This window comes from Cyprinus carpio, chromosome A19 (genome assembly GCF_018340385.1).
Source record: "Cyprinus carpio isolate SPL01 chromosome A19, ASM1834038v1, whole genome shotgun sequence".
Classification (NCBI taxonomy): domain Eukaryota; kingdom Metazoa; phylum Chordata; class Actinopteri; order Cypriniformes; family Cyprinidae; genus Cyprinus; species Cyprinus carpio.
Window position 1 is genome coordinate 8,020,074 of NC_056590.1, and position 10,942 is coordinate 8,031,015.

Sequence of the window (10,942 nt, forward strand, 5' to 3'; positions counted from 1 at the left end):
CAGATTTTGTTTTTTACATTGGTTTTCTATGTGTATGTTGCTCATGTGATTGCTTTTTGTATATATCTCTGTGTGTTGGTGTGTGTGGACAGCTCTGCCGTAGAGGGGCCCTGAATGATACCAAAGTAAAACCTCTACTGCAGGACCTCTCACATGCTAGACATGCTCAAATGCATGGACGTTCTTGTAGACATGCACACGCAAAACTGTCCTTCAACCATTTACAGCAGGAATGTCCACAACTGCATCGTTGTCATTTTGTGCAGTATGTTCTGTTGTTTTGCATTGCCAAATAGAGGTAATACTCACATTTAAACGGAAGTATCGGAATTTTCTATCTTAGCTACATTCAAATTAGAACTTAGAACAGTTTTTTCAGTTTAAATTAATATCCAATGCAACATGTCATTGTTTTTCCAGTTTGTTTCCCTTGAGCTACTACAGCTTCAATCCAAAGGTAACTGATTAGGTCGACAGAGAAAGATTTTCATGCTAAAACCTCAAGAGTTGAAACCAAAGAGTTCTGCCGTAACATGTTGTCAGGAAACATGCAGATGCTTTTCCTTTTGTTCTCAGAACACATACTCGCTTCTCTTTTGGACAATTGATGTTGATGACGACGGTCACTTTCGACTCTGTATCTGCATTTTTGCGAAGATCCTTTTTCCTCTCTGTCAGTGTGTGTCTCGCTCTTACCTCAGAAGCTCTTCATGGAATTTGTTATCCGCTCTGGATTTGAATCTGGATTTTGTTTCAGAACTGTTGAACTGTCTGTTACTCATCGCTCTCTGTGTGCCTGTTGAATGGGGTGGGAACGGGGTGGGCAAAGAAGGGAGGGGGCCAAACAGCCAATAAGTGTTAGGATTAAAGTGCAACTTTAGACCAAAAATGTGTCCATGTCTGGTTCTGTTTTTTCCTTTACCTTTTAAAAATTCTGTGTGTGTGGGAAAACAAGGATTTTAAGTCTAGCGCTAGATTAATTTATTTTTAACCCTGGGTAAAGTAACATTTCACTCCACTGTTAACACTGGGTTATGAAGCTCTTTTGCAGTGCCAAAGGCATGCAGTTTCAAATAACGTGCTGCTAGAACATCAGTTGTTTACCATCCAATCATAAGGTAAACAGTGCCTGCCTTATTAAATATTCATGCACTTTCATGAATACAGTCACAGAAACTGACGCACTGGGTTTAGTTTCAGTGTATGAGGGAAACGTATAAAGTATTCAGTGACGGAAGAGTTTAGTTAAATTAATCCATTTAATTCACAGTTTCCCAACTAAAATAAGTTGCATGCTCGTTCTGTCTTGCACTTGTCCAAATTATTTCATTTTTAGTTTTGTAAATATGTCAATTAGTTTCAGTTTTTTTGCAAAACCCTGACTACTTTTTATTACTATTATATGAACCATGTAGTAACCAAGTGCAACATCAAACAAGATAAATCATGCAGAACTATATTGACCCATAGTTAAAATGACCCTGAGTTCATTTCAAGTGTGAAAAGCTCAAATAAAGAAATATTTAATAGAGGTAACATTCAATCAACAGCATTAGTGGCATAATGTTGATTACCACAGTCCTTCCTTTTGACAAAAAAATTAAATAAAAATAGAGAGCCATTTGCAATGGAATTGAATGGGGCTGATTTTTGGAGGCTTTAAATGAAATGTGAAGTTTAAATGTATATGAAAGCACTTGCTACACATTTCACAAGTCTTGTTTTAAGAATTGACAGTATTACTTGAGCTGTTTAAATAGTTTTACAGTCATTCTGTGGTTCTAGGGTGGGAAAGGCTAGAAGCAACTTTCAATCTGCTTTGCAATTTGTATTCATTAATTTGCAAAAGGGATGTTACCATTGCTCAATTCTGGCAAACTTTCAGTTACCTTATACCTTGTACAGTTTTAGCTACCTTCCTTTTTATAGGTTGATTATTCTTGGAAACTTATCCAAGCTGATTTTAAAAACTTAATGTTTGAAAAAACTGCTTTATTTTAAATTAATTACATTTTTCGTTATAGCTGGAGATGGTGTGAAGGCCTGGTATGCTAACAGTAGTTGGTGAGCTGTGTTTTCAGAGTTGTTCTGAAGGAACCATCTAACCATTATTCCACAGAGCAACCCTCATGTTATTCCAGGAGGACGTATTCTTCAATAACTGTCTTCTAAATGACACATAAGTTATTTTTATGTTAGCTAAGGAATGGGTAGTTCTAAAAAGAAAACTTTCATGTCACACCCGCCAACTGTCACGCATTGGAAATCCAGGTCCTTAGGAGAAAAACATTAAGCATGGGAATGCAAGGCATTTCCAAACACTTTTGAGTTTTAACACTAACAAGCTGATAATTTCTCAGACTGGAGTCTCTAAGAACCACTCTTTTAAAAGCTGGTTATGAGGTGTTTTAAGAAGTCGGTCAAGCACTTTTTAACATCTACAGCAGTTCTTGACCTCTTTTGCTGTGTGACGTCATTGTGCTGTCACTTCTAAAACTCATTACACAAATATTTGGACATTTTAAAATCCCTAGCAGTCTATTTAACTTCTACCCGTCTACCCTGAAAGGGATACTCCATCCCAAAATGAAAATTGTGTCATTATTCACTCACCCCCATGTCATTCCAAGCCCGTAAAAGCTTTGTTCGTCTTCAGAACACAATTTAAGATATTTTGGATGAAAACCGGGAGGCTTGAGACTGTCCCATAGACTCCCAAATAAATAACAGTTTCAAGGTCCACCAAAGTATGAAAAGCATTGTCAGAATACTCCATCTGCCATCAGTGATTCAACCTCATGTTATGAAGCGATGAGAATACTTTTCGTACACAAAGAAAACAAAAATAACGACTTTATTCAACGATTTCTCTCCTCTGTGTCTCTCCAAATCAGCGTAGCACCATTTTGACAAATCAGAGCAGTGCGCAGGCATCGTATGCTCTTCTGTATCAGCCGCGCTGCGCCGATGCACTGTTTTCTTTCAAACCAAAGCGTAAATACACGTAAAAAATTTATCATTGTGGCACAGCTGATTCAGAAGAGCGTAAGCAGCTTGCGTACAGCTCAGAATTGTCAAAATGGTGCTACGCTGATTTGGAGAGACACAGAGGACAGGAATTGTCAAATAAAGTCATTATTTTTGTTTTCTTCGTGCACAAAAAGTATTCTCGTCGCTTCATAACATTACGGTTGAATCACTGATGGCAGATGGACTATTCTGACGATGCTTTTCATACTTTTCTTGACACTGTTATTTATTTGGCAGTCTATGGGACAGTCACAAGCCTCCCGGTTTTCATCCAAAATATCTTAAACTGTGTTCCGAAGACGAACATAGCTTTTACAGGCTTGGAACGACATGGGGGTGAGTGAATAATGACAAAATTTTCATTTTGGGGTGGAGTAACCCTTTAATGAAGAACGATAAGTAGCCTAAAGCCAACTGTGGCAGTACCATAATGGTATCAGAGATGGTACGTCCATTTGATAGGATTCGGTAGGATTCTACATAAGTACAGTATTCATTTAATTTCACAGAGTTTTAAACAAATCATTAGAAACTACCAACTAAATAATTTGTTTATAGATCCTCTGTTTTGAAATGTATGGTTTCCATCTGGTTCAAGTGGGCCGAACAGCCAACAACAGCACCATTTGTTCCTGGTTTACTGATCTGGTGAGATAACAATTTGAGCGGTTGAACAGTTTAAACTAGATTGTTCCATTAATGTTGTTCAGAACGTGAGGAAAACAAGAAATCTCGATTCGAATGCTTTTTCCCGCCTATTTCTCATTCTGACTGGATTAGATGTGCAATACCGAGATTATCCACTAGATAGACGCCAAACTCCGTTTGATTTCACACAGCGACTTTCAGCATCAAACCAAACAGATTTGACTAGATTACGGGAAGATTTCCACTTGCAAAACCGACTTAGTGTTTGCGGTGAGAATTCATTTAAATAACCTCTTGACTGTTAACTTCCCATTTCGTGACAGAACCAGGGTGTGATGGGTGAGTTATTTTTAATACATATTTGAATGCCAGCTTCAGAGAGTCAGATAGTGGTTTGAAGCTGTGGACGTAACGTTACTACAAATACGTTCCCACGACAGACAAACTTCTTTTCGCATATTTAGTTACATTTAAAAGAGATAATTTATTATATTTTACTGTTTACATACATGAAGACAAAAAATGCCTTGTGACGTAATTAAAGAAATATTGTGTGTTAGTGAGTTTACTCAAAAATCTCCAAATGGTCGATTTTGTTAAAAGTTCACTTATCCTATTTAGCTTTTTGTCATAGAACGCTTTTGTTACTCACATTTTAACATGGATTCTGGGGGTTTATGCTAACTAGTAGGGATAGGTCACAAAGGTTATCCAACTAGTCAGTTAAAGGGATAGTTCAATCAAAAATTGAAATTTTGATGTTTATCTGCTTAACCTCAGGGCTTCCAAGATGTAGGTGACTTTGTTTCTTCAGTAGAACACAAACGAAGATTTTTAACACAAACCGTTGCAGTCTGTCAGTCTTATAATGAAAGTGGATGGGAATTACAGCTAAAACATACAAAAAAAAAAAAAGAAAAAAAACATTTTTTAAACACTGACACTCCTCATTGAGATTGTAGATAGAGTATCAATGGTCTACTTGAGAGATAAGTGGCGGTAATGCACTTATAAGTCTGCGATCCGCCATAAAGCAAGAAGAAGAAGACACCTTACGCACCTGCTGCTGAGAACGCATTCACAAGAGTTCTAACAGTTCGGACACTGCGTGAATCAGAGGTAAAAAAACGATATCAATACTGTTCAGTTTCTTGCACAGACCGATCGTTTTGTGTCTTTATACATCAATGTATCATCACGAGCCACAGGGTTTAATTTGGTTTTGTTTGTATATGTTTTTTTTTTAGTTTTTAGTTTAAATGTAATGTTCCACTTACATTTAAAAAGACTGACAGACTGCAACAGTTTGTGTTAAAAATCTTTGTTTGTGTTCTGCTGAAGAAACAAAGTCACCTACATCTTGGATGCCCTTGGGGTAAGCAGATAAACATCAAATTTTCAGTTTTGGGTGCGCTATCACTTTAATGGTGCAGACTAGTTAAAGGTCTCTAAAGAAACACGTAGGTGAACCTGAAACCAGACTAATTTTACAGGGCTTCTGTAAAACAGATAAGTTGACTTCTTATGCATGCATAAGAACCCAACTAGTGGTGGGGGTTTTTTTTTTTTTTTTTTTTTTTTTTTTTTTTTTTTTTTTGCACATCCCTACTAACTAATTGACAATGCAGGTATACTTGAATAATGTAATGAACCTTAATTTGTGTAGCTGAGCTCTAGTCATTGATGAAACCTTTTACGTCAATGATGAAAATTCATATAATATTATTGAAGTGTACTATAGCAGGCATTCAGAATCCCTCAATGAGCGTATAATGTTGAACACGCTGATTCGTATAATACCACACAAAGGCAAAACATGGTAAGATATTTCACCCTCACTAATTTACTCATCCATGTCCTCCGCATTTAAACACAAAACCAACAGTTCCAACAAACAAGGACGTTCACAGTCAAGGCCTCGTGTTATACATCAGCCAGCCAAGCATGTAGGCTGGAGTACTTGCAGAGGCAAGGAAGACATCAACACAATGCATGTCAGCTTACATTTTAAAATGTACAGGCTCTCATGTGGTTCAGCGTGCCGGAATCCAAGGCTACATCCACAATGCACACAGTATCCTTCTACAAAAATATCTTAGAAAATACTCAACTTGTTCCAAACATGAATGATTTTATTTCTTCTGCAGAACATATACAAGAAGATATTTTAAATGATGTTTAAACTTTCTTTCTCCATATGATATAGGTCAGTGGAGTCCAAAACAATATTGGACCCCATAGACTTTTATTGTATGGACAAAAGCACTTCTGGTGGTCAACTGATAAAAAGAAGGGTGAGTAAACTAAGTAAACTAAGACTAAAATGAAAATTTGCTGATAATGTGCTCACCCTCAGTTCATTCAAGACGTAGATGACTGTTTCTTTTCTTTTTTCATTCTCTGTCTGCAGTGAATGGGTGCCGTCAGAATAAGAGTCCAAATAACTGTCAAAAACATCACAATAATCCACAAGTTATCCACACCACTCCAGTCCATCATGTAATGTTGTGTAAAGTGATAAGCTGTGTTTGTAAGAAATCAATACATCACTTCTGACCAAAATACGAGTTCATAATGACGGTTCCCCTAGTGAAAAGTGCATCACCTGTTGTCCTCTCACATCAAAATCCACTGACAAATTTGTTATGTACTGTTTTCATTTGTAAACTGTGCTTGAAATGTGCATATTTCTCTCCTGGTTCAGACAAGATGACTCAATAACAAAGCAATATTATGGATAGAGGACTTTTTAACGCGAAGCAACTGTTTGAAGTTAAGAATGTCTTGATGAATTTGTTTATTACAAACACATCTTTTCACTTCACAAGATGGTAATCGATATACTGGAGTGGTGTGGATTACTTGTGGAAAATTGTGATGTTTTTATCAGCTGTTTGGACTATCATTCTGATGGCACCCATTCACTGCAGAGGATCCATTGGTGAGCAAGTGATGCAATACTACATTTCTCCAAATCTGTTCTGATGTAGAAACAAACTAATTTAAATCTGGATGGCCTGAGGGTTGTGTACATTTTCAGCAAAGTTTCTTTTTTTAGTGCTAGTCCTGAAAGTGGTAGATGCATTTGACTAAATTTCACAGCCTTCGGAAGGTCACACTGCAATTATATAGCACTCAACAAAAAAGGCCTGAGTTTAAACCTGTTAAATATAGTTACTTGAATCCTTTGTTCAGTATGCCAAACTGCGACGTAGGCATCACGGTGTCTTGTCATTATAACTGCATTTAATGATTATGTATTATTATCTTGGCTTATATCTACGTGCGGTTGGAGACTAATGGCCATAGCAACAGACACCGCGAGGTGTTTCTCGACACCCGACGAACGTGATTGAGGTTGGAGCATTGGCAAGCTGTCGGCACACCACAGTTATCCTGGCACTGGGTACGCAAACACATATTCTCACCCTCTTTCTTTATTTCTCTCCCCCTCACAAACCGACACTGTGTTCCTCTCACTGCAACACACACAAACACACATACACACACACACACACATTTCCTCTGTGTTAAAAGGCAGGGCTGAGACTTCATTGCCAGTTAGGTAATGAGGCCGCAGTTGCCACACAGTCTGCAGTGTTCGACAGACCCACTCCGGGCAGCATTTCACTCTTTCCGGACCCTGCGCTCCATCTCACGTTTACTTTATACCCTGTATATCCCAATATTACCCCATCATTTTAATTCCCTCTCCATTTTTTTCTCATCCCACTGTCTTTTTTACTTAAATATAACTCTGAGCTTTGTTGCTTTAATATGAAGCAAATTTTCGGGAGACTTTGAGGACGTCTCCAACCAAAACAAAGTGTAGATGTCGGTTTGAAATTTTTCACTCTGTGACTATTTTAGGCTGAGAGAAAGATGGAAAGAGTGCACGTTTGTGCACGGGAGCGAGGTAAAAGAAGAGTAGGAAGTCACGAATAGTGCGAATAGCAGTAGGAAGAGAGAGTTCCTAGCTGAGATACAGGAGATGCTGTCAACACACACATGCCGGGCCCGATATAGACTGACACCATACCAGCAGTCCTCGCGAGCGCTTATAAACATGCATATGCTCTCGTAGCCATTCGGTGTCCTCTAACACTTAACCTCGCTCATGTTTCTTGTGGCTGGTGCCCCTTGTCTCTGCTCCACAATTTACTTCTGTTCTCACTTTTAATTCCTCACCCTCATTCCAGCACTCTCTCTCTCTCTTGCTCTCATAGGCTTGGCACAGTGCTTGGCAAAGAGCCTGAAATGGGTCAAATATAACTCCTGCATTCCTCTCCTTCAGTGTCTTTTCCTTGCTGGCTTATGAGGCCTCACACACACACACACACACACACACACTTACAAACACAGTCTCGCTCTCTCAGGGATTACAGTTGACTTTATTTACACCTAATCAAGTGGTCGTAGGGCACCTGGTTTTACCACTTTTGAAATATTTACTTTAAATACCTCGAGGGTGCCCATGTATGCGCTGCCTGACGTGTGTGTGTGTGTGTGTGTGTGTGTGTGTGTGTGTGTGTGTGTGTGTGTGTGTGTGTGATGTATTAACGCTGCATTCTCATTGCATTTGCTTATAGGAAGAAGCTGGTCAGTGTCACCAGCCCCACATGAGTATAATATCCACCTGGCTTTTGAAACAAATAAGTTTAATCGAGGTCTGTATTTAATTTTTCATCACTTTTTTCGGTCTATTTAATTTATATTGCTCATAGTTGGTGTTAACCCTGAGTATTAAATGTCAGCGCTCACAGCACAAATTTCCATTGAAGGAGGGATGTGAGGCATATCTAGGGACTAGGATATCATTAGCTTTCTTCATTTTTCCATGCAAGTTATGAATGTAATTTCTTTGAAAAATGGGAATATTTGCTTTAATGAATGATATTGTTAGATTTTTTATTTTTTTAAATTAGCACAATAAAAAAAGTTGTAGCCACTGAAAAAGCCATTTAAAATTATTTATATATAGTTTTTAATTTATTATACACTCACTGGCCACTTTATTAGGTACACCACGAATCTCCCGTTCCACCACATCCCAAAGCTGCTCTCAAAGCTGCTCTCATGGATTGAGTGCCTGGTGACATGAATCTGTTGACTGTGGAGGCCATTTGAGTAAAGTGAACTCATTGTCATGTTCAAGAAACCAGTCTGAGATGATTTGAGCTTTGTGACATGGTGCATTATCCTGCTGGAAGTAGTCATAAAGGGATGGACATGGTCAGCAACAATACTCAGGTAGTCTGTGGCGTTTGAACGATGCTCAATTGGTACTAAGGGGCCCAAAGTGTGCCAACAAAATATCCCCCACACCATTACACCAACACCACCAGCCTGTTGAGACAAGGCAGGATGGATCCATGCTTTCATGTTCTTTACGCCAAATTCTGACCCTACCATCTGAATGTCGCAGCAGAAATCGAGACTAATCAGATCAGGCAACGTTTTTCCAATCTTCTATTGTCCAATTTTGGTGAGCCTGTGCGAATTGTAGCCTCTGTTTCCTGTTCTTAGCTGACAGGAGTGGCATCCGGTGTGGTCTTTTGCTGCTGTAGCCCATCTGCTTCAGGGTTCGACATGTTGTGTGTTCAGAGATGGTTTTCTGCATACCTTGGTTGTAACGAGTGTTTATTTGAGTTACTGTTGCCTTTCTATCCTCTCTAACCAGTCTGCCCATTCTCCCCTGACCTCTGACATCAACAAGGATATTTTCTCTTTTTCAGACCATTCTCTGTAAACCCTAGAGATGGTTGTGTGTGAAAATCCCAGTAGATCAGCAGTTTTTGAAATCCTCAGACCAGCCCGTCTGGCACCAACAACCATTCCACATTCAAAGTCACTTAAATCCCCTTTCTTCCCCATTCTGATGCTGGGATGAACTTCAGCAAGTCATCTTCACCACATCTTGATGCCTAAATGCATACCTAGTTGCTGCCATGTGATTGGCTGATTAGCAATTTGTGTTACCAAGCAATTGAACAGGTGTACCTAATAAAGTGGCCTGTGAGTGTATATTTTTATGTCCAAAATGTAAAAAGTATATTAAAAAAAATTATCAAGTGGGAATTTTTGATGCACATTTCAACGTTTTTTCTGAATCTCTGTGTTGTTTTTATCCAAAAATCCACAAAAAATATATGAATAGTGTAACAAATGTTCGTAATCATGGGAAGAAGGAGGCGGGAACCGGCGAACATTTAAACAAAAACTTTAATAATAAAATAAACACAAAAGACACAAACAGAACCAAAACACAAAATAAAATCCAGGCCTGGTCCTCTCTCATCCAACACTGTCATCACTCCTCCTTTTATCCTTCCGGAGCTCCTCCCTGGGACTTGAGACCATTAAGTGGCGCAGGTGTTGCACATTTACTCTACCGGCCTCGCTCCGTTCCCACGGCTCTTGGCCCCGCCCCTCTCATCACATATGGAAACCCGGCTATTGATGTAAGTAGCCACCTAGCAACTACCCAGAACACCCTAGCAACCGCATATCAACACCCTGACAAACACAGAGAATACCTCAGCAACCACCTTCAGGGCCTAGCTGTGTCATAAAAATCAAAAGCACCATAGTAACAGCGTAGCAACACCCTGGCAACCACCAAGAATAGCCTAAAACAGCCTAGCAACCACCTTCAGAACCAGAAATGTCCTAGAAACCAAAAACACCATAGTAACTGTGTAGCAACACCCTGGCAACCACCCAGAATAGCCTAAAAACAGCCTAGCAACAACCTTCAGAACCAGCAATGTCCTAGAAACCAAAAACACCATAGTAACCATGTAGCAACACCCTAGCAACAACCCAGAATATCCGAGCAACCACCTTAGGGGCATGCAATGACCTAGAAAAAAAAAAAAAAAAAACACCATAGTAACCACATAGTAACACTCTGTCCTAATGTCCTAGAAACTAAAAACACCACAGTGTCTTCATTACAACTTATTTACTTCATAACAAGTAACTTGTAGGGAAGTTGTGGCCTAGTGGTTAGAGAGTTTGCCTCCTAACCCTAAGGTTGTGGGTTTGAGTTTCGGGTTGGCAATACCACGACTGAGGTGCCCTTGAGCAAGGCACTGAACCCCCAACTGCTCCCGGTGTGTGTTCATGGTGTGTGTGTGTTCACCGCTGTGTGTGTGCACTTTGGATGAGTTAAATGCAGAGCACGAATTCTGAGTATGGGTCACCATACTTGGCTGTATGTCACTTCACTTCATTTCACTTCACAATATCCTGGAAACCACCC